At 37.5% G+C, this 27484-nt stretch overlaps 1 protein-coding gene and 2 long non-coding RNA genes across 13 annotated transcripts in view; 1 reads left to right on the top strand and 2 right to left on the bottom strand.

Annotated features, from left to right (window-relative positions):
• SOX6 (SRY-box transcription factor 6) overlaps nucleotides 1-27484 on the top strand; it is a 369253-nt gene that overhangs the window by 92743 nt on the left and 249026 nt on the right. For 9 of the 11 annotated variants that reach the window (XM_066320822.1, XM_066320820.1, XM_066320817.1 and 6 more), the window contains exon 1: nucleotides 12218-12682. The exons of 1 other annotated variant lie outside the window; for it this stretch is intronic. The gene's annotated coding sequence lies outside the window, so the exon portion shown is untranslated. Of the gene's footprint in view, nucleotides 1-12170; nucleotides 12683-27484 lie in introns of those variants that run through there. One more of the 11 variants, XM_066320816.1, reaches the window with a different exon arrangement.
• Nucleotides 429-17661, bottom strand: LOC136362374 (uncharacterized). Its single transcript, XR_010743789.1, has 2 exons — nucleotides 16045-17661; nucleotides 429-643 (listed from the first exon to the last, which is right to left on the bottom strand). It is a non-coding gene; the product is annotated as an uncharacterized lncRNA (long non-coding RNA).
• On the bottom strand, nucleotides 10958-12004 carry LOC136362373 (uncharacterized). The gene is made up of 2 exons (XR_010743788.1): nucleotides 11733-12004; nucleotides 10958-11230 (listed from the first exon to the last, which is right to left on the bottom strand). It is a non-coding gene; the product is annotated as an uncharacterized lncRNA (long non-coding RNA).

Below are 27484 nucleotides of genomic sequence, written 5' to 3'. Positions count from 1 at the left end.
GCAGACAGTTTGGCAGTTAGCACTAGGATGTCTAAACCACAGCTTTGATGCAATAATACTATAACTTGACGATTTACCTAATTTATAATTTTTCCCAAAGCTCTCGCCCGCTCCACGCCGCTGCTTGGCATGGTGATTTGTCTGCGCTATCTGGAGTTCAGTTTGAAACACGTTTGCATTTGATTGGTGTTTTTAGATTTTGATAGCTGCTAGTTCCTCTCCACAGAAGTAACCTTTTAAAATGTCAGTTTTAATGTACAAATTTTATGAGAATAAAAAGACTTTTAAAAATACTAATTTTAGACTTCTCGCTGCTGAGCTAGTAGTCAGCTGCTGTTGTCTCAGGCTGAGTCTTGGAAAATTAAGTCAGTGCTCACTATAATAAAATGTGTACTCTGGACATGATGAGGAGAAAAAAAACCCACCACTTTTCTTTTAAATTCTTTTTCTGTAACAGTTGCACAACAGCCAGTGTAATCTTCTGTCCCTTTACTTGTTGATATTTACCCTCTTTCCATCCATCCTTCTCTCTGTCTGTGTCTACCATGCCCTGGATTTCTTGCAGTTGGGAATTCCTCTCTTCTTAGGTGATAATTCTTCCTGAGAGGAGAAACTTCAGGTGCTCAAAATTTCATCTTGTGGTCTGTAACAGAAAAGACTTACAAGTTAGGCAGTCTGGCTTACCAAATATGTCATGCAAAATAATCTTTAAAGTGTTTTCCCCCTGAAGGTGACACAATATTTAATTGCCGCTAAAATATCTGATAATTTTCTGCAATCTTAATTGCTGCAGCTATTCTTGTGATTTGTCATATTGGCTAGGTTGCTATGTCATATGCTCTGTAAGAGAGGTGACACTGAAATTCAAAAGGAAGGGAAACTTGAGCCCTCTCTCCCTACTTCCAACGTCCCTTGCTCTAAATCAGAAAAGCACCGTTGGTTTTGGCTTCAGGGAGCTGTGTGTTCAAGCTCACAGCTGGAGGTATGGTGCTGCAGTGATGGTGACCAGTGATGGCAAGGGAGAGTATAATGATTTAAAAACAACAACAACAAAAATAACCCTATATAAAACCCCCTTGGGATTAAAGGCAGGTGCTTCATTCTTTCCCTTCTCAGAGCTCCTGTATAAATTGTGCACACAGATGAAAGAATTACAAGAGGGAATATATTCAGATTTTAAATATCAACAAGATATATTTGGTTGCGATATTGCCTCATTGCACAAAAATGTTGCCCTAAAGTGGAATAAAGCATTTTTCTTTTACTAGTTGGTATAGAAAAACACATAAACGTAATAATATTATAACTATAGTTTGTATAGATCTTACCCATTTGAAGACTATGCAAATCTTCCCTACTGCAGGGCAGACAACTGAGAGACTGTGTGAGATAATGTGTGGTACAGCAGGCATCCACCATAAATTTGATGCTCATACTCATGAGTCCTTCATATTTCATACAAGGAATCAGGGAGAATAAAAACAGGAGAAAAAAGAGCACTGAATGGAGTTATCAAACATACATGTATAAAAGAAATAAGGAAAGATTACCTTGGTCTCCTGTACTTGCCCATGCTAGAACTGTGATGCTGAATTCTGATCAGATGCTGTGGGTTATGGTGGAATGTGGGGATATTATGAAATCAGTATTCCTTTCAGATGCACTCCACTATTTTTGAAGTCCTATTAATTCCTCATGTGTTCTGGCTAATGAAATAAGGAAAGGACCCTTTAAATGGGGGCAAGATGGGACTACAGCTCAGCTTGTACATGTTATGCAGCTGGACAGATGGGCCACTGTTTAGAGAAACATGGGTGGGAGGCTATTTTAAAAGAAAATGAAAAAACATTTATTTAACTGCATGGCAACACAAATATTTTACCAGTTGAAGGCTGACTGTGTATTTCATTATGACAAAAGGTGAAGGCTTGAGGGGAAAAAAAATAAAGCAAAATGCTTCTCTTAAGGATTTAAGATATTCACTCTAGATTGGGGTATCTTAAACCTGGATATAAATTCATGCATTTAACTCTTAAAATTCTCCCATCCCTTTTCTAGTCTGAAGAAATCTCTTGGAAGGATGTGCTTGCCAACATTTCCCATCAAATGCAGATGCTAGGCAGAAGTTCCTGCAGTTTTGTAGGGAGTTCCTGGGCTCACCCAAGCTGCTGCCATTCTCATACTTCTCTCCTTATTTCTGCTCCCTCCTCCTTTGCTGAGGCATCTGTTTCCTGAGGCTGTTCCCATGCAGCCCTTGCTCTGTTCTGCACCTTGTGGTGTCCTCTTGTAGGTACCAAAGCAGAGAAATGCCTTTGTATTTCCTTCTGCTCTAAGTGGTGAACTTTGAAAAAAAGGCTGAAAACACAACTTAATTATTTTACTTAAATGTAACTATACCTATGGGTATATATACCTACCTATGTATGTATGTGCACACATGCATAGGTGCACATATATATAAAAAAATCATAGAAGCCCATTTGGAATAATAATTTCAAAACTCATTTGGGGTAATCATATTTTTCACAGATGTTGAGGAAATCAGGTAGTTGTATAGTTCATTCTTTGTGGTCATCAGCAAAACTTTTATAGATCTGTTAAGTTAGCTTGGTGGAATGCGAAATGGATTACAGTAATTAGAAAATGTAGGTAGTTTCACTTATTGCATCACTTTGCTTACTGAACTACTTTAGTTTCCATGAGTATGATAGTTTCCAGCTGCATTGCAATAGACATTTCATAAAGATTTAGATATACTCCAAAATATTAATATATATCAAAACAGACACTTTTTCAAACTCTATTACCCCAAGCTCTTTGACAGTGAGCTATAAATGAGTCACTGTTCTGTGGTTTACAGTATTCTCTTTCTATATAGGTTATATATTAATTTCCACTCTTTAGAAAGAAAAGATTTAAAGCACTAGTAATTATATGGGCAGAAAAAAATGAATGCTCAAAGACTGGACAGTGGGTACCATTAAACTGCGAGAGGTGTACCCTTCGAGGGATGTTTAACCTGTGAAACTTTGGTATTTGGGACTTTGAGAAGTGTAGTGAAAGTGCCTGTTTGCAGCAGGTCCCAGGCCTGAAACACTGTGTGGCACAGCTTCAGAAAGATTTGTCAGCCTGAAAGATGATGCAGCTGGAGCTGGATTTCAGTCTGAACCTTAGACAGATATGGACAGGATATATCATGTAAACATAGTGCACTCAGTGTCCTGGCTTGATTAATTTGTCTGTTCTGATTCGCTTTGTAATAAAACAATGTAGAGGTGTGACTGGCTGATTGAATATTGAAAGCTCCAACATCAGAGAAAGAAAATTGCACACAGAATCACTAGGTTGGAAGAGACCTTTAATATCAATGAGTCCAACCCATGCAATTAAAACCAAATGAACCCCCAAACTTTTATGTTAATTTATTTGGTTTCATTTTGAAGTGATCTCTGCTTCATACTGCTTAGAGGTTCAGATTCTCTCATTCATCCTTTTTCACAGGAGATCTCAAAGCAGTAGAGAAAGGTGATTTATAAAGCGGTTGTTTTGCCTCTTTTACACCGAGGTAAACACAGGCAGAGAGAGGTAAATAGCACGCCTGATACTGAGCCAAAACCAGGCCTTGCACTTCTGTGTGCCTCTTTCAGTAGACAATACTGATTGGGAAATTTTGACTAGTGGGAAAATTGTAGGCCAAATGCTAAAAGTTGCCTAGTGAATCATTTTATGAGGAGATATCGAAGTTCACCACATGGTTATCATGTGGGTGTAAGTCTGACACTGTAATTGTATATGCATGGTGGTTTCTGTCTCTAAGCTGTGCTGGCTTCAACAGCAAACTGAAATGCCTCAACAGATTCTTTTTATATATATACTTATACGCACACACAATATGAAGTAGTTTATTAAATTAACTTCTGACAATCATTATAAAGATTACTGATGAATTGCATAGATCAGCATCTTTTGCAAAAGACAGTTTGGAATATAACAGCTTTATCATTTGTTGAAATGAAGTGAAAATAACCAGGACTGTGTGATTTTTTTTCTTCATAATTTATCTGTTTTATCCTCAGGACTTAAAAAACTAGCAGTTATAAAGATATGAAGGCTCCTATTGTGAAGAGTGTTTAACATGTTGAATGAGAAGTTCAATGGTAATTCAGAGGTAAAAAAACCCTACAATTCATAGGGTACCAAAACCAAATAAGAAATTTGTAAAGGATTTGAGCACTGTTTTGTTCATTGTATTGCAACTCAGATGGGAATAGAGTTCTGGAGTGAGGCAAAAGAGTTAAATAGTAAAAAGTGAATGTGGCAATCTGACTTGAACTCAGGTACCTAACTTGCTTGGTCCTGTAGTTAGGACTGGAAGCGTGCTGGTTTGTGTGGCCCAGATGCAGTGTTTTGGAAACCCAAGGAGCAGAGAGTTCTGCTTTCTGTCAGCTCACAGACACAAAAAGCTGTGCATACAGTGATGCCAGTATGGACTGACCAGGTAGACCAGGATGCAGTGAACCTGTAGAAAGGGACACATGGAAAAAACTGAGAGAGGTTGTGCATAATGGCACAAACCCAGAGCGCTGGTGCTCCGAGATAAGAACCATTCTTCCTTCATGGTGTGTGAAGATAGAGAAAATTGCTGTTGTGTGCAAGCTGTTAATTTGGACAAGAGAACTTGGTTCCATTGTGTGACTGTTATAGGTTCCATGATGTACACTGTACAGGTTAAATTATATAGATACACAGACATATATGTAACCACGCACTAATCTAGGGAGTTACTCAAGTAAAGAAATATAGCAGGAGCTCCCTTCCCTTTTCTTCCTCTCTTTGGATCAAATCTCCTTACATATTATGCATGAAATTTCAATGAGTTGATGATTTTTTTTTCCTGGAGGTCCATTTTATTCTGCTGTCCACCTGTGCAGAGTATATTGTGACTTTTGCTTGGCTGTATGAAAGGGGTGCTGGAAAAGGGAGGAAGCAGATTGTCTTTGCTCAGTGCTGGCCACCAGAGTTCCCAGGGTCAAGGTGACAGAGCACTGTAGTTACTCAGAGGTACAGTTTAATGGACCCAGTTGAACTTATGATGTGTATAAGGCCAATCAGTGCCTTGTTCTGCACCAAAGCAGCAGGACTGTGTAGTATTTGACTGCTTTACCAGTGTATCTACTGTGCTATGCCTCTAGCTTCTGCTGCTGTGACAACCTGACTCTGGTCAGGCTCCTGCACTGGTTTCTTAGATCACTGCTGTTCTTTTACATGTTTTTTCTACATAACACATGGATGTCCAGCAAAAAACACAGGACATGAAGTTCCATATTCGTGGAGGCACAGACTGTACCTGCACAGCTCTCTAGCTGCTAAATGGGAAATGATGCAGATAATTTGCTATCTAAGCAGCTCTGATCTTAAAGCATGAATTCATATTCTGTGTAGGGTGCTAATGCAGATTTTATTACTTACTCACTAAAAGAGTGTTGGCATACTTAATATATTTTAAGGAGCAAATAGAACTTTTGGGAAACTGTGTACTTGCATTGTGCATATTAATGCAGTAGCCGTACCAAGATGCCTCTAAAACATGCTGCTAGTCTGAATTCTACAAAGGAAAATAATGAGACTTTCCTGACTGTAAGTTGTAAAGGATAGAGTCACCTATCACTATGCACAAAGTCTGTTTTTCATTAGATGTTAGCTTTTTTTTTTTTTTTTTTTTTCTTTCTTTATAAATAAACTAAGCAGTGTGTTTTCTGTCTCACAGAGGTGGTTTTATTCAGGAAAAAATAACAACTAAGAGGCAGCCAAAGAACACTAGTGGATGATACATATGTCTGTGAAAACAGGTTCACGTATCTTAAGATGTGATTATCTTGGCTGAACAGAAGTTTAAACAAATAAATAAATGGTAGTACTGGCTGACGACAGTGATATCTCTAAGTTGTAGAGGACTACTGAGAATTTCAGGCTATTTCTAGGCATATTGAATGTAGCTGTGTAGCTAATTTTATTAACATTTTGTTTGTCACTTTGTTTGCAGCTCAGGTATTTGAGTGTTAAGCAAATTGAATTTTCTATCTTTGCATCTGAGTGTAGTTTCCTTTTTTTAGGTAAGTCATGTAAGTGGCTTTCGTGTAATCATGCTAATCTTTTCCAAGGCAAGTTGTCTTTGTTCTTCGGGATTGGGAATACATGGTAAGGGAGTATAGTGGCAAAAATGTTGCAGAATCTGTGTAAAAAGGGGACAAGCAATACAGTGTTGACATATGGGTTTGAGATTATAACACATCAAGGACCGTGCCTATGGTTTAATTTGTCACCTGGCAATTTTGATCACTTGGTAATTTATCTGGAGAGGAATTGGATTGTGTTTTTCATTGAGTGGCAGTTTTGGAGACACTGGGATTTGAATTCACGCCGTAACTTCCCTCCAGGCTGATGAACTTTTAGGTAAAATATAAAGCCACAAAGGATTAAAAATTACTGAAAAGACACTTTGCAGTCGTTTTTAGCCCCTTAACGATCAATTAGGGATCACTTGAGAAAGGCAGATTTCTGGGAATGAGCAGACATCAAGGCCAGCATAGCTGCTCAACATCTTATCCAACTTCCTACTCCTGTGACCTCTGAGGAACGCTGTCAACGCTGTGCTGGTATGTCTGGAAGGGCTTGGGCCATGATCTTTGTGGCGGAGATGTCAAGTTACAGAGAAAGTAGTTTTTCCCCTCAACTGTTGGTAAAAAAGCAGGTCAAGTGGGGTTAATCTTGACTACTAATGATTCTGGCCTTTTCAGAATGGCATTATTTGTGGTGCAGAACAGCTGCCTCTGCTGCTGCTGTTTGGGCCCAGTGCTGGCACTGGAGGCAAAGCTTTGCTTCTTTGCTGGTATCAGGTTGTGTTCCTCTGGGTGCTGGGTGACATTTCGGCTTGCCAGAGATGTGGATTGTGTGGCAGGAGGAGGATTGGGTCTGTGTGCAATTTTGGTGGTGCAGAAGACTAATGAATATTTCTGCAGTTTGGAAAAAAGGAAGTTACTTAAAGCTCATTTTGTCACTGGCATGTGAGAGTTCTTTGCTTTTGAAATTTTGTGTAAGTTTGCTAAAAATTCAGTGTTCAAAAACCAAGAGCCTCAAGTGGCATGAGGTTTAAGGAAATGTTTTCTATTTGGTTTGAGTCTTTGAAGATGCATTACCAGACTTTCTCCTGTAGCATATTTTAAGAAAATTTAACCATCTAACTTAATTTTGTGTGTTCAATGAACTTGTTGCAATGAATGGTAAACTGGGAAACGGCAGAAATATACCTGTATTTGGGGTGTTTTCATGCATTGCTGCCTCTTTGTGAGCAAAGAACAAGAGCAGAATTTATCACAGAAAGTTGGGTCTGTCTACTGTGAGATAGATGGAAGTGTATCTGTAGCTTCTGCCCAGAGGGGGAGGAATTCTCTGTTCTGTGCTTTTCTCTGTGCCTGGCCCAAATATCACCTGGCCCATGGTGATTTCAAATGTTTTTCTCCTGCCTCGCAGTGTGTGAATGGGCACAGACCTCTTCCCAGTTAACATACAACAATCTCTTGTGCTGACTACTGAACTCTGATCTTTGGCTGGATGCACTCTTGTTTCTTTAAGCACACGTGGTGCAGAGCAGACCTGGAGCTGGGTAATTCATAAGAGCTGGGTCTTACTGGTATTACTACTACTTGAGTGAGCCTGTATTATTTTGCACAGCAGTGTGGTCACCTGGCAGCAAGTCATTAGCATTTTAGGTTTCTTTCCCTCACAACAATGCACAACATGCTAATTAGAGGGTTTTGAAAGCTAAGCAACCTGGTTTAAAATCAGACATTTTAATTTGCAGCTTTAATGGCTATATTATAATAACTGGCTTGGTTTGGGGGCGAAGGGGAGAGGAGTACATCTCATGTTCCACTAGAAAGGTCCAATATAACAGAGGCAGACAAAATTAAAAACCTCATAATTTGACCTTTGCCTGGGATAAAAGGCTGTTTCATAACAATTTCCTTTTGTTCTTTGTTTAAGCCATTACTCCAAAAGGAGCCTCCGATTAATCTAAGTAAATGCATCATTACAGTCCTAATCCATGTCCTTCTGTCAGTGTCTGTTTTAATTAAATAAGAAACACTAGCAGAAAGATATCACGCACAAAGCTGTGATTGGAGAAAGAGGGTTGTTTGATCAGGGTGAGATTAAAAAAGGCTTTACTGTTTTGTCCTTTTGGTCTAGATGCCATAATGTAGGTTAAAGGAAGAAAACTTGTCTAATAGTTTAGCACGTTGCGCCCCATTACAATATCTAAATAACCAGATTTCCCCATGAAGCTGTCCCAGACAGTCAATTAATTATATACAGAACATTCACAAACAGACGATATGGCAACTTGATTTGAGTAATTTGACACATTAATATGTTCAGGACTGTGTACAGAGTTGGCCAGAAATTGTATTCAAGTTGCAGATTTTTTTATATTAAATAAAACATTGATTAAAGCTATTTAGGTACTTTCTTTCTTTTAAGTACTTGTGGCTCCCAAATTTTAAACACGATTTACCCTGAGCCCCTGACTTTTTTTAAAAAACATTTTTTCTTTCTCCCAGATTCAGAACAATTATTTTACAGCAGCAAAGGATTGAAGGATCCATTTAATAAACGTCATAACATCCAACTAGTTAATATTGCTAAAGCAGTGCAAATGTAAGAGAGTCTTCCTCAAGGTAGTGTTTCAAGATCCCTGTGGTGAGGGTTTTCTCCCATATCCAGGCCATTATTTGATGTAATGAAAAGAGAAAGTGTGCAACACAGAGATTGTTAATTAATTTAGCCTAACAAGATGAAGATAAATGAAGCAAAGCATGGATTGAATGAAGCAAGAGGTCTTATTTACAATTTAATACTACTTTATATTAAGCATTTTTCAATTTACAAAAGAAAGGAATTTAAAGTAAAGATGTTTTGCAAATACATGCAAGAATTTTTTTTATTTTATGAGCAGTTCATAGAACTGCTGAAAATATCTTTTGAGTTAACCTTTAAATTTTCCTCTTTTTTTTTTCCCTCTTTTCACAATTATTTTTCTCAATTTGATTTAAAATATGTTGAATAGGAATGAGAAAAATTAAACCCTAAACTTTTTCCAATAGCAAATAGAAATCAATAGCAAATTACCAATAGAAACTCTTGCAAGTCCAAATGTTACAATTTTTCATTATTTATATTAATCTGGAGTCATAGCCCATTTTTGAGCTATTTGTGTGTAGAAAGATGCATTAAGAGGCGTTACTATAAAAAGACAATGAGATGTGATTTTAGTCTGCATTCCAAAGTGTACATCTATTGTTGCCTGTGTTTTCAACAGTCCTATTGCAGTGAAAGCTAAGAGAGGAGTCTAGGATAGTGTTAATTAACAATGATTTCCTGTAATGAAACTGTGATTTTTGATTTTGGAGAATGATTTTTCTTCAGACCATGTTTCAAACATTTGTGAAAAGCTGTAGTTTCTAATTTCTTAACAATTAAAAAAACTTCCAATATTAAAAGGCATGTCAGAGATTTTAGATGCCTCCTCTTCCCAGTCTCTGATTTAAATAAAGACTATCCAAAGCTCACAGTAAGCTACAATTTGCATCAGTTCAGTCACTGCATCTCAAGGTGTATATTATTCAGTTTCCCAATGACAAAATTTAGGGCATAATTCTAAAGAGGTGAAGGAAAAAAAAAATAAGTTGTCATTTTTAATATCTAAAAACTAATCAGCAAAAGCAAGTTCTGTGTTCTGACTGATTAGAGATACCCTTATTAGTTTTTCCAAAACCCTGAATTGTAAATGGTGACCAAACATATTAGGCCTTTTTTAAAAAATAAAACATCCTCATTTTTACAGATGAATTTGGTCTGTCCACTATTTGACCTTCTGCCATGATTGCTGTCTGCAAAGGAAATGCCTTCCTTCCTTTTGCAGTAGCTAGACAGGACAGCGTTATCTACAAGCAGTGTCACTGCGTGCAGTGGTCGCCACAAATAGCATTATTATGGTCCCTATGTTTTTATCTTGGGGGTCATGAACAAATCCATGCAACTGCTTCTAAAGATTTCAATAAATAGGACTTTTTATCCAGACAATTGGCTTTTATATTACTTTTAAACAAAACTACTAGTCCATCAAGAGTTTCAAAAGGAAAACAATTCTACAGAGTGCTGGTATGGCAGCACAGACCAATCATTATGGCACCCATTCTCCAGTCCTTTATTTTTCAAGTCCACAACAATAGGTTGTTGATTCAATGGACAAGACCAGAACAATTAAGTTCTCTGTTTAGCAGCAGTGCAGCATTTTAATGCCCTCCTCTAATAATGGTCTCATTATTGTTATTCTAAGACTGGGCCTCAGGAGGAGGAATATTTGCTGGAGGTACGTCATTATTTTGCAAATTTCGATTAGCTCATCATGTTGTCTGTACTGTGAAAATCGTAGCTAATTAGGGCAGTCAGTTAGACTACCAGCTTTTGAGCTTATGAGTTAAAAGGTAGCACACTTGATAGGCCAATGATGTGAAAAAGGTGGTAAAAAGAGGGATTAGAGCTGTTGCCTTAGTAACTCTAACTTCCATCTGTGCGGGAACAATGGACCTGTGTTTCTCCACCACCTTGGTGTAAAAATTGGTTTTGTTTCGAAAGGAAGGGGCTTTTTATGACAATCTGGAATTCAGCCTAACAGGGTGTAGTTTTAGTTGTTAGAAGAGACCATTGGAGGATAGGAAAGATGAAAGGTCATGGCGAGCTCCAAGGACATGAAAGGTCATTGTCTCTCATAACAATAGTGGATTGTTTGGTCCCATTATTTCCAGCCAACTACTCAGTCAGGTGATAGAAAAGATACTACCAGTTTAGTCAGGTGGAACGGGAGAGAAAGATAATGCACCTACCAAAGAACAAAAGATAACTATAATTCGCCTTTATTAAACAAAGTTGCACTTATTTGTGACCATCCTCTGAAAAGGGTTGTTTACTGACTTACTATTCCAGCCTGCTTTGTTCAGCACTGCCTCTGTAGGCCATCACATCTCTGGGAAGCAATCCAAAGTGTTAGAAAATGTTGTTTAAGCTTTCTTCCCATGAAGAGGAGCCCCCAGGAGTACCACTGATGTGATACTTAACAGTAAATTTAGTTGTTGCAGCTTTCTCACATTATTGGCGCTCTTAAAAGGTTTTCCTTCAAACACAGAATAAAATTAGCTATAAATATGAAATAAATTTGCTTCAAAACTTTATAGCACTTTATCATAAATTCTACAGCACATATTGCAGAAAGTTTACAGCAAACTGTATTAGGCTCTGCTGAACAGAGAGCAGAGACCTATAGTTGTGTAAAAATAGATTAGCTATAGGACTACTCCTATGCAAAGGGAAATAGATTAAGTCTCATCATTAAAGTCTCTATGCAGAAGCTTTAGGAGACTCTGTGCCTTTTTTTTTAGGAAAAAAAAAAGAATGACTGCCATATTATTTAATAAAACAGTTCTAGCAGAGTTCATGAGGAAAGCATTTCTGTTAGTGAATAGAGCTGTCACGTCTTATATTTTTCCAAGAGCATCCAAACTCCCAATTTACTGTTTTTCAGAAAGACTTTTCCTCCCTTTCTTATTACTTCCCTATTTTTGTAGCATTATACCTTAGTCATCCATGCAACAAGTTGATTTTTCTTTTCCTCTTACCTTTGTCCACAATCAAAGCACATCCCAAGGTGCATCACATACCTCTTAAAGACTAATTTCTGTAGGTGAGTGTTTTCAGAATGTTCCTTATATGAGATCTCTTATATGAGATCTCTGAACTCTTTTACCAGGTTTGTTTTATAATCTTTTTACTCAGTTCACAACAGATCTGCCAGAGCTGTATTGAATTTTTATGAAACTGATAACACATATGTAATTTACTACTATTACATTTGAAAATAAAATATATATATAATTTTTAGGGATCCTATCTTAAACTGTTCTGACCTCATTTGAACTCCCCTTTTTAGCTATTCTGGGCCTCTCTTATCTCATTTTTACTCCTGGCCACTCTTGCTCTTGCTTTCTGACAACACAGATGGGTGGCCTTGCACCAACTGATAACTGTGGCAATTTCTCAGCACACTATTCACTAATAAAAGATGTTATTTTCAGAATTAGGCAGGCATGTGTCATACTTGCTCACTGGCTGAAGATGAGAGGTGGAGCCGTGTCTTCCTGGGAGTGTGCAGTCGTATGAGCCATTGGACTTTACAGCTCCCAGGTTGTTGATGCATTGTTTTACCAGCAACTAGGTTTAGTAATTAGAGTCTTTCAGAGAAAGGAAGTCTTTCTTTAAGAGTTTGTAGGCTTTTATTTTTTTAAGATAATCTATTCTTAATTTTTCTCTTTAGCTTGCTCTTTAATTATTGTTTATGTGCTAGCCTATATTTTGTTATTTTTGTATTACAATGAGCTGAAGAGTGTAGGTTGTTGAGTTCAGAATGGGAGCCCTGCAAAGGGTTAACCAGCAGAGAATTACAAATGAACTATCAGGAAAGTTGATTATTAATCCAGCAAGAGAGAAAATATCCTTCCAGTTAGCAAGAATTAGTACCTGAAGAGCTGATAATATTGTTCGGGCTGTCGGTGTGGAATGGCAAAACCAGGTAAGCTAATCATCTTCTCAGAGGAACAAAATCTTTTCTTTCTGTTTTTCATTATAAGAGAGTTTAGTTTTTAAAAGGATCTTTGTTATTTTACTTGAAGTATCAGCATGTGAAACAGCATATGTTGATCCTCAGTTTCCTCAAATGAATGAAAGAAATTAAACTTGTGTTTAACTTTGGTAAGAAGATACATTTCTAAGCCATATTTCCAAGCTACGCAACGTATGTAACTGTGGAATATCATAACAATTCTTTCCTGGTTTGCGGTTAAGTGTGAGAACTGATTACAAAACCTGAAGAGTCCTTTGCAATTGCAAGCTAATATATTACGTAAGTTGGTCTTTAGTTGTGCTTGGACATATTGTGGGGGTTTACAGGACCTTTTATGTCGCAGAGCTCTTTCGTTCAGTTGTGAGATTTCAGTTTTCATATTGTATGAATGATTTATTTAAGTTTGTTTTGATATTGTGGACACATTCCTGTTTGTTAACAAGCTTTTTTTTTTTTTTTTTTTTTTTTTTTTTTTTTTTTTTTGGGGGGTGTTTCAAAAACTATGATCTGGGGTTAGAGGGAAATGGATGTTTGGTAAACATACCACCGTGTTTATATAGAGAAATGCAAATGAAATCATTAGGTCAGGTGAATACAATCTCATAATTTTGGTAATTTTTTAAAACCCCAAACTCCTATCTTGGGAAAACTTTCAAATTTGTGGCCCTGATACTAATAAATAGGTATGACAAACAAACATTTATGGTTTTCAATGTAATCCTCATTATTTAGTTTATTATACTAGTTGTGTAAAAGTTTTAAAATTATAGTCTATTACTGTGGAAACTAGAAAGTTTGTGTAGAGCATTTGATAACTTTTCCTAATAGTCTGCTGTTAGTTAAATTAGTAGCACTTAAAAAAATCCTGCTTTGCTTGTAGAATAGGATTCAGTATGCACATGATGTGATTACAGCATGTAGTGGGTGAAAAAGAGTCCAGATTTTACCCTATTATGTATGAAATAGCCTGAAAGCTCTATGAAAGGGATTGTGGTGATACAAGAAGGAAGATACGGACAAAAACTGAAAATATTCCAAATTTAAAGCCTGAGCCCGTGTGGCCATATGGTTCTACAGGGTAACTATTCATGAGTCATAGAGAAAGGAAGAAACCTTTTAATTTTGGGAATGGGTTTAAGATATGGCCTCAGGCGAAGGAGAAAGAGAAAGGAAGGCAGTGGGGAAAGTGAAAGGGAGAAGTGGCGTTCGTGTGACAGCGTCACTGCTCCGCGTGTGACTTTGGCCTCCTCGGGCAGAGGGACAGCTGCTGGCCAAGTTCTCTGAAGGGCGTCTCACCACGTTAGGGCAAATTACAGTCCTAGAATTTGCTGATGATGGTGCTATCAGGGCCACAAATGGCGGCATTTCGGGAGCTATGCTAAATATTCAGATATACATCGAGGCAAATGACTTCTTGAGGCACATTTTAGCTGAGTATTTTAAGGAGAACAGGGACAAGGTAAATAAGCTGCATTTTCCTAGTTTGAACACCAGCATCTAGGAAATATTTAAAGAGCAAGAAACCCAATGATGAAAAAATTATCACACAGGAAATGATATACGTAGAAAAAACAAGATTGTAATTAGTGGAGGAAAGTAAGAAACTGATTAGAGAAATGAAATTTCCCAGATGTTTAAGGAAAAAATGAAAGTTAAATTAGATAAACTCTTTTAACTGGTATTGGGGAGGAATGCTTCCTTCAGAATGGGAAAGCTAAACTTAAAATTAGAAAAGAGCTGGCAACTTGAGTTTAGTTCAACTGTTTTCCTGCACGAGTGACTCTTTGGAATGCTCTGCTTGGAACATCATCAGGAACAACCAGTATAGAGCTGTTGGGGAAAAAGTAAAACACAAAATGAAACTCTCTGTTTGCTTATTTGGAATGGTTAAGGTGTTTGTATTTCTTATGTGTGTACTAACCCACAAATGAGACAAATTGGTTGGATTTTGAAGTAGTACTTCAGGATTTATTGTATTTTGTGTTGGTGCTTGAGCTCTAGCACTCCACTGGTTCAACTAGTTCATTTTAAAATTAATTGTAAGCTTTAGACTATTGACAGAATCCTAAATCATCAAACTACCTGCAAATGAATAGAAAGGTCTTGACCTCCCTCAGCTATAAACCAGTGCAAATTAGCTGTTTTTTCCTTATTATTATTTATATCAACTGGGATAAAAGTAGTGTTCCTAAGCAAAAGATAGAAGCATAAGATATCAAGTAGAAACTCTGGGATTTTTGTGTCCATTCCAGTGACTTGTTTCAAGAACACAATAGTGTAACCTGTGAAAAATGTCCCCCTACAAGGCAGTTTAGCTGGCACCATTGCTTTTGTGCCAGTTCCTGTTCTTGGTTGTGTATTACAGGAAAAAAAAAATGGAGGAAAAAAAAAAAGCCAACCAAAAAAGTTAGACGTGTCTGGAATAGGTTGATAAGAACATCATCTGATTTGCTGGAACTAGTTTGACTGAACAGTAAAATTGTATTTTCTTCAAAGTCGACTGTGTAGATTCCAACCTGTTAAAAAGCTTAAGGCTGAGGAGAGATGAAGCTCCAGAGGTCTCTGACTAACTAGACACACATCTGGAAGCACAGCTGCACTCAGGGGAGGCTCCAGAAGTAGTTAGCCTGCAGCAAGCAAACCATTCTTGTCACTACATGGTTGGTGCAGTAAGATGAGATGATGTGGAGGGTGGAGCATAAATATCTATATGTTGCTTGATTCTCTACTTTATAAAAGCCTGTTAGCAGCCGGGAAGAAGCTTGTCTACACAAACAGATGGCCAAAGCAAAGTTTGGGCAAGGTTATTTTTGTTTCTTGGACCACACCTTGTCTGTGGTGGCAGTACTGGAGAGAGAATGTGTTTCAGTTCATTTGGAGCTCAGTGAAGCTACATGGATAACACTGAAGTGTTTTATAAGATTCAGTGTAAAGCTGCACAGTTCAAGGAAGCTCATGTCTTAGTAGCTATGGCTAAGGTCAGTTATCCACACAATGAGGGGGAAACTCTTTCATAAACAAGTAGATAAATATGGTGCAAGTGGTGCTTTAGCCTGGCTTCAGGCTGCAATATCACCAAAAGAACAACTCCAGTTTTTACAGAATCCTTATCATCATCAGCAGCATAGAGTGGTCAGACACAAAATTACAAGGTTGTGTCATAGTAAAAGGACAAATTCAGGGCACTTTTGTGACTTTACATACAAGTGTCTACAAGATATCAAAGAGAGACTATAGAATCATTAGAACTCTCCTTCTAGAAGAAAATTAATTGTAAAATGCTAGGGCTGGAAAAAAGAGATTGGAATTACCTCATCTAAGCATCAGAATAAAACAAGCCTAGTGTCTTGTGGATTTTGCTCTCTGCAAGCTCTGTAGTGTTCCAAGTGTTTCAAAAAAGCTGGTTAGATACATAGGTGTTTATTAGCACTTGATCCATGTCTGATAACATAGAAAAATAATATAAAATTTAATTTTGCCTTTGAGGTTATCATTTTTACTGTCTTATGGAAAACAATTATATTTTAAACAGCTGTGAAAAGAGAAGAACTTGAAGAGTTAATTGAATCACATGCTGCTAAAGGAAAACATTTTCTTTCCTTTTTTTTCCTCATCTGAAGTAGGAGTTACATGTGTTCCTCATTACACCCAACATATTCCAGTAGTTTTTTAAAAAGACATGCTCATGAAGAAGGGTATTCTCAAAGACACATTATTTTCAGCTACTAAATCCTGGAGCAATCAAACATGTGTCATTTTTCACCTTCTGAATAGAGTTCTGTGGCTGTAGTGGATGATGGCACATAACATCCGTAGAACTGAAAAATGTAATCCCCTGCCTGTGTTTACTACACACATTTTGGGTGTATTTTTATAGATGCCAGAGGAAAATCTGCTGGCATTTCTTTCAAAGATAGTGCAAATTAGTGTCGATGTAGTTATTAATTATTCCGCAGTCTTTAGGCCAAATATTTTAGTGGTAGTAAAACCGCACACAAAACCAACCAACCAAGACAGAACCCACAGCAAATTTACTTTAAATGTGATCACCTAAGTTTGTGAGAGCCAAAGGACAGCAGATTGAGTGTTTTCCCACAAATGGGTCTCCTTTATGGGCCAGACTGACGAGACTGTGATGTGCGGGTATTCAGTGTCAGGGGCAAACAGGGGTGTTCAGGACAAAGTGGAGATTTTTCAGGGCACTTTTTACTTCAGTAGATCAAACAAGAAAACTCTGTGGTGCTGGGAGAAGGCCAAAGCTGACCACTTCAGTCCTTTTGGCCTTTCTACCTCTGAACAGGAATGGATCAAGTGAAAAATATGGAACAGTTTGTCTGCTGTCTATTAGTTGATGCTCATGTGCAAATTTCCTGGCATTTTACAGTGGGAGAATCATGTATTTAAACCTCAGTGAACATTGCAGTAGCCAGATCCTAAGTGTTCGTGCTTTTTTTTTTTCTTTTTAAAGCGAAGTTTTCATCAGTCCTGTGTTTGTCTAGTTGTAATTTAAAGAGGTGTTCTACTTCCATATTAACTTGGATTTTTAAAAATTCACATGTACAAGCATACACTCAACTTTTTTGCATGCAAAATGTAAGCTAAATCAGAAATGTCCTTGCTCTTTCTTTACCACAGTAGGCTGTTAGCATTTATTGAGGTAATATATGGTATACTAGTGTTTATACAGAATCTTTCTTGTCTGTGAGTTTTCAATAGACTGCTTTTTCTTTGAAAAAAGTTATTTTTAGGACATTGTTGATTCGTCTTTCTACTTTTCCCATCAGTTGTAGTCTGTTTAACACTATCACCACCTTAGAGAGCACAGCGTTGAGGGAAAACAAAGTAGCTGCTGGTGACCCCGTGACAACTGTCTGGTAAACCTGATTACTAACCTAGAGCGCTGTTTAATCTGAAGGCCAAACAAAACCCTGCAGGAGAGAAACATTGTTTTGTTCTAAATGCCTATTAGGAAGGGAGCTGCTGTGTTATAAGCAGCAGAATAATAAGCCTGCCTGGCTTGTCGGGGTTCAGATCTGGGCATTCAGTGCAGACTTGCCTAGACTTCCTATTGCAAAGAAAGAGCTAAGTTTTGGAATTGATGTCGAAGTCAGCTAAAACAATAATCAGTAATAGCAGCTTTGTGTTCCAGGGAGGATCAGAGTCTGCTTTGAGCTGTGCTGATATAGTTCTAAAGATAGGATATGGACTTCATTAGGGTTATTCTTTTCTGCACCCTACAGCTGTGACACGGAATCCAGAGTTACTGGGTCCTCTGTCTCCTGCTATCTGCTTTTAGCTGTTTTGTTTTCTTTGCAAGGAAAGAAAGGAAGGAATAAAAGTGACTACTTCATCTACTAGTATCACTAATAATTTCTGCCTTGTGTGAGAAATGTCACTTTCTCATTTTCCCAAAACTGAAGTTTTTAGGAAATAAATTAGAAATAAAGCTCCATGCCAGCAAATAAATTATTGAGCCTTTTTATAAATGCTTTTTTTTCCCCTATCATGCCATTCATTATCCTTTAAGGGTATAATCAGCATGCCTTAGGTCACAGATGATCATATAAGTTGTAGAAGTTTTAATTCATCAGGGGTGATGTTCTGATTTTACTGCCTTAATTCCAGCAGCGAAGCACCAATTTTAGTATAAAAATGTGCCAGTATGGTAAAGTACCTCTTCAAAAATTATTAGAACTACCCAAAATGGTTGACTGATACCAACCAAATGTAGAGAGATTGACTCATACAGTAGGCAATTGAAAGAGAAAATATTTGTTGTTAAAAATGTTAAAAATGTATATTGCTTTGTGAATCTGCAATATTGTTTTTAGAACCAGAGTGGGAAGAGATCTCTGCATTAGAAAATTTGTGAGCAAGCACTGTATCAGTTACTGAAGTTCTCACTACTAATAATTAGCATAGTGAATTCCATCCATATTATCTATAGGTGTGTCAGTCTAAACAACATATAATTATATGCAGGTTAGAGAACTTTTACCTCCGTATTTATTTATCTGTGTACATAAGCATGAACACAAATACATGGGCACATGGATACAAGTCCATTTCATCCATTATTTGTATGTATTCTCCATATGCAAATACATAGGTGAACATACATATGCATCTAAAGGTCATGTACATGTGCACAGCCATAACCTATGTGATTTTCATACTAATATTTGGTGCAAAGCTTCACACTTCCTTAAAAATAGTCTGTCTTATGTATAATTCTACTTTCAGAGATGACAATCTATAATTTAGAGGACTAATACACTATCAGCAAAAATTATTGAGAGTTACTTGATAATCTCAGGACTAGATGAGAGTGCTTGTGATTCTTGCAGGCCATTGGTAGCAGTTTTATTTGTGTAATGCATGGGGTCAGTTCTAGTGTAGCAATGGGCCCCTGGCCATCCCTGTGTTCTACCTTGCACTTGCAGGATTTCTATTATTAAACAAATAGAGAATTGGACATTGTACATGTTTAATTATTAGCTAAGATATTATTAGAGTTGTGTTTAGAGATTATAGAGATACTATCAATTTTTTTGCCAATTAAAAATATTTTTTTAATTTTTTTTTTTTAGAAAGATTTCAGGAGACAAATCTTTTAAAAAGACCTTTATGGCATTATCTGTAGTAGTCCACGAAGGGCTTGCGTCTCCTAATTTATGTAGTAGTCTGGAACATAACTCTTTTTCCCACTCTTTCTGTTAACATTTTCTGTAGAATGCCATCATCTTCTAATGTGATAATATATTGTGAAAACTGGAAATTAACCTAATCAAAATAGCTTTCAGATGCTTAATTAGATTTTTGTGTTTGCTAGAAAATAGGGTATTTTTATTAGCTTTGTCTCTTACAAGACTAAGCAAGTATTAATTCTGTTTTCTAGTATTCATCCTACTTTGCTGATCAGACTTCTTTATTTATAGGAATTGTTTATCACTTTTCTGTCCCATAGAAGATAATAAAGTATACATACTTTACATCTTGAACCCATAGGAAATGTTTTATTACATCCTTGAAGTGGACAAGTGATTAACCCCTAAAGTTGCACCAATATTTTTAATAACATTACCACTGATGGCTTTATTTTAATGACAAGATAATTCAGGGTTTTTTTTACATATGATTTCAGAAAACATTCATTCTCATTGTATAATGTTGCAGAGTTTTTGTGGAATTGCTGGGATTTGTGTGGGATTGGTAGAGATTCGCTATTGGCCTAAGAGTATCAATATTGAACTACTGAGCACTTGTACATTTGTGTTCAGTGGTGACTGAGAATCATGGACTAGTAATAAGGGGCCAAAAAAAAAAAGGAGACTTGTGTTCCATTTTGGTTTCAACAGCTTTATTCTTGCCTAAAATCTTTTTTGGAAACTGTCAGTAATTTATTCCTCCTGCCAGGTGATTATGGACCCACTGGTAATTGTAGGCGAATCCATGGACGGCTGGGACAAGGAATTCTGATGACCTGTATATTCTAGAACACGTGGTTTTATTGCAAGGGTCGCGGGTAAAAGGGCCTTGCCTTCAGCCACCAGCCTCAGCTGAAGGGAAGTCCCAAAGAGAGGGAGAAAGAACAGGAGGGTATGAGCTAAGAGAGAAGGGAGCGAGAGAGCAAGGGGACAGGGGGAAGAGAGCAGGAGAGAGAGAGAATAGGGGGAAGAGGAAGGGTAAGAGTTAAGAGAGTGAGGTCCTTGTTACAATCCATTATATCTCCTTTCGAGATGAATATTCTAATTTACAGTGACCAACCAATACAAGACACAAAATCCTATAGAATCTACATACAGCCTATAAAAACTACTATATTACCATACTGTGTTATATTTTAAACTCTAAAAACTACTCTTTAGACTTCTGTTTTGCTACATTGACTTTTGGATCCCTTAGCCAGCAGAAGGGTATTGTTCAATCAAAAGGGATTCTCCTTCAGCTGGCTAGGCTATTGTTTTCAGGTTATATAGTAACTAAGACTCAGTATCCTACAACTCAAAGTAAGCTTTCATTTCTATTTCGATTACAGGTTTCATATTTTCAGGATCTTTGCTAAGCAATCATATTTATAAGGGTTCTCTGATTCATCTTCCCCAACAGGTAGTATTTTGCTGGCTTTACTATTTTAGTTTGCAGATCATCTTTCCTTTTTTTCTCTTCGGTGCTATTTAATGCCACTGTCATAGTTGAAGACCCAAGTCTCTCAAGTCCATGGAGTGGCATTAATTTAATTCCATGAAACCTCATAAAGACCATTAAGCTTCATACAGGCACCTGCACTTCACTTATAAATTAGATGCCAGATTACAAGGTCAGAAATGAAATTTTCATAATTCAGAAATAATACTAGGTCAAGACTTTTAATACATTGGTTTGTTGCCTTATGGCTTTGGGTAGTGCCATTTTTTCTCTCTGCTCTGTCACTGACATGGCATAGTTACCCGACCTTTGTTATCCTATTGTTCTGGTTTATAGGTTGATAACCATTCTGTGAGCTATGAGGTGTGGACCTGCCCCTGCTGCATTCCCTGAACTAAAGAGAAAAAGAAAAACAAGAAAGAAAGGAAAAAAGAAACCCCCCTCCACTAACCATTAAATTGTAGGGTGATCTGGAGATAAAAGCAGAATCTCTTTTTTGCTTTTCAAATATTTGCTTGGCCTTCAAAAGGTATTTGCCTTTTGTGTTTACATTGGATTTATTTTTTTGGCCTACATGCAGAAAGAGAATGATACATTAAAGAATAATGGACAATAGTCAGGAAAATGCTCTCAGTTTTCACATCTAGCCTGTTTTTTTCTATTTTAGGTTTATTTTTTTAATCTTTTCTACTTCTATTTAAATAGAAACTGCTGAGTATTGTAAAGGGTTGTAAATGTGAAAGTATCAGATGAAGTACAGTACAAGAAGATTATCTACAGGTTGGCAGGCAGTAATGAGAGTTGGCAAAGTGCCATTTTCCTCTATGAACCTTTGGGACCTCAAGTTATTCCTGTGTGTGGCAGAACAATGTAAGGCTTCAAAAGCCAGTGATCTGTCACTTGCAGGAGTGCTTTCTGCTGTTCCTGAGACAGGCAGGTGAGGTTTGTCTCTGTAAAGTTGTATAAATCTTCACCAAGGCAAAAGGAAAGATGCTTTGGCTGAGAGTTGATGTCTGTGTCATATCATCTTCAATTCTTTCCCTCTGGATGGTATTAGAGCTTCCTCGGAACCTGCATTGTCCCTTGTGGATTCACTTTCCTTGAAAGAGCAGGGTTTAAGCAATTTTTATAAAACATAATCCAATTTAAAACCTCACACTCAAGGGAAGCAGCACCTTGTGACAATTGCTTGTTCCAAGTTTATCTTTTTTGTTGCTCAAGTCAGATCCTTTGTCATTTTACACACAACTACTGCATCATCAAAAGCTTGTGATTTTGTTAAAGTCGTGAGATAAAGATATTTCCCATCTCTTCTTACTGTAATGTTTAATATTTTTGATGCTACTAACTTAAAAACAAACATGACCCAATGATTTATTTGGAGCATCTTGATTAATGTGCTTTGAAAACACAGGCATATATAATAGATAAAAATATATTTCACCACATGTATGTCATAAAGCTCTTAGTATGTTGCAGTTTGTGAAAATTACAGTCAGTTAATAATGTGTCAGCTCCCCACTGTGTGCTTCGTGGGATACTGAATGGGTGTTACAAGATTTATTTGCTGGATTTTGCAGGTTTTCTGTAGCGTGTCAGATGCCTTGCTGATTGCTTGGTGAAGCCTAGAGCATGAGCTCCCTCCTGCAATGTTTACTTTAAGTCAATCTACATTTGCTTAAAAGTATGACAGGATTAAAATCAGATCACCTCCTCGGAACTTTCCTAAAAGCCTGGATACTCTTTAGTGAGAGTATTGTGTGTAATTTAGGGGCACACTTGTGTGGGAATCACAATTTACTTATTAGTTCTTAGAATTACAGGGAATGGATTAGTAGTAAAAGTGTATTGTAGTGTTGCTAAAGTGATAATAATATTGCAAATAATTTATATACTGCTCTGGGGTTTTGAAGGGGGGATAGGGAGTTACTTTATTGACTTTGTTCATAAAGTAATTACAAGGATTCTCTCTCCTTTTTAAGCTTTCATTCTTATGTATTTCCTTGGCCTGTTTCATGTCTTCTAATTCTTTCATTCATAGAGAGAATTACTCGGCCTTGTTGATATAGTGTTATTTTACACCTAAAATGTTAGAAAGTGGGAATGCTCAGTTAAGTTTTGAGTTCTTTTTATTCACTGGCTTTCTACTGATTTCTTTTTTTTTCTTGCTGGGAATACATTTGAGAATTTCTATTTAAATGTTTCGATTTATGTCCTGCAGCGTGGGAACCCTTCAAGTTTAGTTAAAAGGTGCAGAAATACCTGTTTAAAAAAACCAAAAAAACCCACATTGAATCCTGATGACAGGGATTAAAACTGTAGGCCTGTCAAGATGGCAGTCAATTTGGGCAATGCATAGGTGCTGTCTGTGGTGTTCCATTGAGCTGCCATATGGAATGCTATATCAGGATAACATGGTTTAAAGCGGATGGGTGAATTTCTGTGTGACTCGAAGAGCATCAAGCACCAGCTTGTATAGCAATTGGATTTAATAGTCAAAAAAAAAATAAAATCAAAGGAGTTTAGAAAAAGAGAAATTGTGTGAGCTGATTTAGGATTTGAGGCTCTTGTCTGATGCTAATAAAGTTTTCTGATGTCATTCTTTTTGTAGCTATAATGTACACTACAGAAATAATTTGTATAATGTGTGCTTGCGTGTACTATCTTGAATGAGGTATGTGTTTATAATTTCTGGCTTTCAGATTTAAATCTGTGAACACAGCAAGAGCTCAATGAGTTCTGATAATAATAGTCCTATAATGCAGAGATCCTGAGAACTTCCTTGCAAGTGGAAGGAGTCATTCATCTCACAAAAGTGATAGAGAAAGAAACTTGCCAGAGTTGCAAAGAATCATTTCTGCAAGGGTCACACAGAACAGATTAGACCATAATCAAAATATTTTTCAGACATCTTACGATTTTAGTGAGGTGGTTAAAAAGGAGCTTTGAGAATTGTAGTTTAGAGAAGTATATTTCAGATCTACCACTTTGTCCACGTTTCTATCTCAGTTGCCCTAAACCCATGCATATTAAGAAATATAGGCTTTAGTTCCCTGTCTGGCTTCTACTGAGACCATCTATCAGGAGAGTAAGGCCCTTTTCGAGGTAATTATTGGGGGAATTATAACCCTTATTTTCTTTGTTTCTCTTTCTCAGATTGTGTTTACCTCTGCATGCAAAATAGGAGTGGTAGAAATTTCTAGAATTAATATGGAAAAAAAGTTTATGTTTTAAAATTTGTTGTCTTGTCTTTTCATTTACTACTTCTCCAAACTTTCTTAATTTACCTTTCTTTCCCACCTTGTAAAAACGTATTTATTTTGTGTTGATTTATTTGGAAATATTAGAGCACTGTGGGCAGGGTTTTTGAAGATACCATATAGAGTGTTTCTTGCATGCAGAATGAAATGGACATTTTCTTTCTGCCTTGTGCTTTCCTATTCTTTATATATTTGATTGTAGTTGTATTTCATTGTGGAAGGTGTTTTTCACAAACAGGCTGGGGTGGCACACTGCTTGGGCCCCTTCAGGGGCCCTGTGGTTCTGCAGAGAGTGATAGGAGCTGATAACGTATTTCTATCTTTCTGGCTCAAAACCTGGAATGTTTGAAATACTAAGTTTGCTTTTGGTTGTTTTCATAATGTTTCTGGCAAATCTAGAGGAGGCATTCCCAAAATCTTCTCATAGTATATTACCATGCTGGAATAATTCCTTTCAACCTTTCAGGTATCAGGTGACAGCTTTCTGGTAGGCGCTGGGCAGATGTTTGGTCCATCAGGCACCTTTATCTGTCTTTCACTGGTTTGAGCTTAACCTGGTCTTTGGGCTTGTTTCTAAGTGCCTCCATCCCTCCTTTCCTCTCCATGCCCCAAAAGCCAGTGCCTGGTAGAGCCCTAGGCGTCTCTTGGCTGTCACTAACCATTCAGGAGGAGGATGAGTGGGGAGCACTCCATAGCCTCAGGTTCCCTTTGGAAGGGTCTGGTGCCAAGGCTGTTACAGCTGGTGCTGACTGAGTGGGAACTAGGGGGAAGTGTGGACACATTCCCACTGGTCATCCACAAGGTCTGCCTAGTAAAGCTGCACTTTAAAATATTTCGAGTGAAATCCTGATTCTGCTGAAGTCACTGGGCACTTAGGTATTAATTTTCTGTCAGCAAGGATTTCACCAGTATTTTTATTTTGCAGCTGTAGAGGGAGGGAAGCCTGAACCAAGATGAATGTGACTTCACGTTATGAAATAGATTCTCTGCTAGTTTCATCCTTGCCTTCCTCCCATCTGAATAACTGTAAATGATGTTCTCTGTTAATAAGTGTGTACTTTGTCTAAATTGCATTTATTTTTCTTTTGACATATATATCATTTTACTATTAATCATCCTCTTCTGCTCTTTACTGTACAAAGACACTGTTGTGCTGATGGAACATATTTAATCTTTGGTATGTTGTATTTTATTTCTATTGTTGCTTTCCCATTTCTTTATGGAAAATCTTTCTTTATTAACTCTTAAATCATGGGTTAAGCCCTCATTGAAAACATGTTCTGTATGCACTTCTCGTGAGTGAAAGAAGTTCTTTTGAGGTTATAGGCTAGGCTTATCCAAATACTTCACTACACAGTAAAAATTCAGAGGTCTCCTATATGTTATCTAAAGCTAGAAATACACCCATTTACTCAGCAGCACATCATAAAAGAGATGCATACTATGTTCATGTCTGTCAGTTCCTTAAGTCATCACTCTACAGCCTTTTCTAAATTCTCTTTTTATTGAAACCAAGAAACAAAACAAAGACAAAAAAAGCAAAACCAACATCAATTACATGTCAACATGACATCAAACAGCATAATATATCAGAAAAATAAATGTATGATCTGGTGACTCAATGATTCCTGTCCATATGGCATTTACAGAGAGGTAAAGAAAAGGCAAATAGCTACACATCTGTATTGGGAAAAATGTCCAATGTAAAATTGCCCATTGTGACAGCATCAGAAAGCTCTCAGCTGAGATTACTTGGGAATAAATAACACACAGAGGAGGAAGAGAGGTTCCAACAGTCTTGCTCTTATATATATGTATTTAGAGTTTTGTGCAATGAGCATTCTGCAGGTACAAATCTTTGTATAAAAATATTACTTTAGGGTGGAGACATTTTGCTGGCTGATGCTAGTTCCAGGTTTATAGGTGGATGTGCAGTACAGATGCATGCAGTGATGCAAAAATATGATGAGAGAAAAAAAAATCTCTGAAAATAAATGTGACTATCTGGTGAAACTATTAAAATGAATACTGACTCCAAGCCTATTTGTATATTTGCTGAAAGACATATGAAAAAGCCTCTTTGTATCAGTGCTAAACACGTGAAAACCACTGAGAATCAGTTAAGCCCCTAAAATAATAATCTGGGAATTCCATTCATTATTATAGCAAAGGGCATCATAACTTTATGGTAAGTAGGGAAGAGTGGGAGAGAGGTGAGACTGTGGGGGTGGGAACCAGAGAAAGAAAACCCAGAAAGATCCAGAATCAAACACAGCCTCTGTTATTTGAATTTGTTGTTCGTTTTCAATGGAGTGATAACTGGAACAGCTCAGCCTGAACTGCCTGGCTCGACACCCCCCGTTCTAAGGAACTTGGATGTGTTTCACAGCTTACATCTGGACAACAGGGCACAGGGAGAAAAAGGCACAAGGATGGATCACATTCTCTTTGCACAGTTAGGGCTTGAATCTAATATAATAATAAATGTATGGAGAAAGAAAGATATATACAAGTAGACACATACATTTATATATCTACACATGTGTTCATGTGTATAAATTCAGATTCACAAGGGATTTCTTCTCATTTTTCTTTTTAGGCTGAGTTCACAGATATGTGTTCTGTCTCTTCAGAGTCAAAAAAAGTTATCTTCTCGAATTTCTTTTTATTTTTTTTTTTCTTACCCAAGCTGACTATTTATTCAGTGCTATCTGAGATCTCTTTTTGTTACTCTTATTACAAGTACAGCTATAGGCCTCAAAGGAAGCGATAAGTGACCCACTGGACCTGGAAGTGGTGCTTTCTGTGAGAGCAGGGAATACGTAATGAGCTCCTTATCTTATCTTTGAGATCAGCGATAACTTCAGTGAGACCACTTGGTCAATATTGTACATCTCACTCTATGGCCATGTCTCCCCAAAGCAATGACACAACGCGTTGTCCCCGTTGGCTTCTGTGGGTGGCAGAACAGAGCACAGAGCAGCACAGAGCCTGTGGGGAGCAGCAGCTCCTGAGGGGAAAATCCCAGCACATGGAAACCTCAAAGGAAATTTAAGAAGGGACAGTGTGAGTGTGTGCGCGTGTGCGTTGAAGTCTGAAGGCAGAGAACTATGAGGGCTATGTGGAACATTTCCTGGAGCTTACCACTCATAAACATGGCAGGATTGTCAGCCCTGCAGTGTCCATGCCTTCCCTCTGGGCCCCTGCCATGTCCCTGCACCCACCAGGTGCTGCTTCCCAGCCCCAGGGTGGGAGCTCCTCACGGCATCCTCCTGCTCCCATCTTAGAGCTCTCCCGCCCACCAGCTCTTCATCTTAGGAAAGGATATTTCAGTTTCCCTTTT

Source organism: Sylvia atricapilla, chromosome 6 (genome assembly GCF_009819655.1).
Source record: "Sylvia atricapilla isolate bSylAtr1 chromosome 6, bSylAtr1.pri, whole genome shotgun sequence".
NCBI classification, from domain to species: Eukaryota; Metazoa; Chordata; class Aves; order Passeriformes; family Sylviidae; genus Sylvia; species Sylvia atricapilla.
This window is presented reverse-complemented; position numbering and strand designations above follow the sequence as displayed.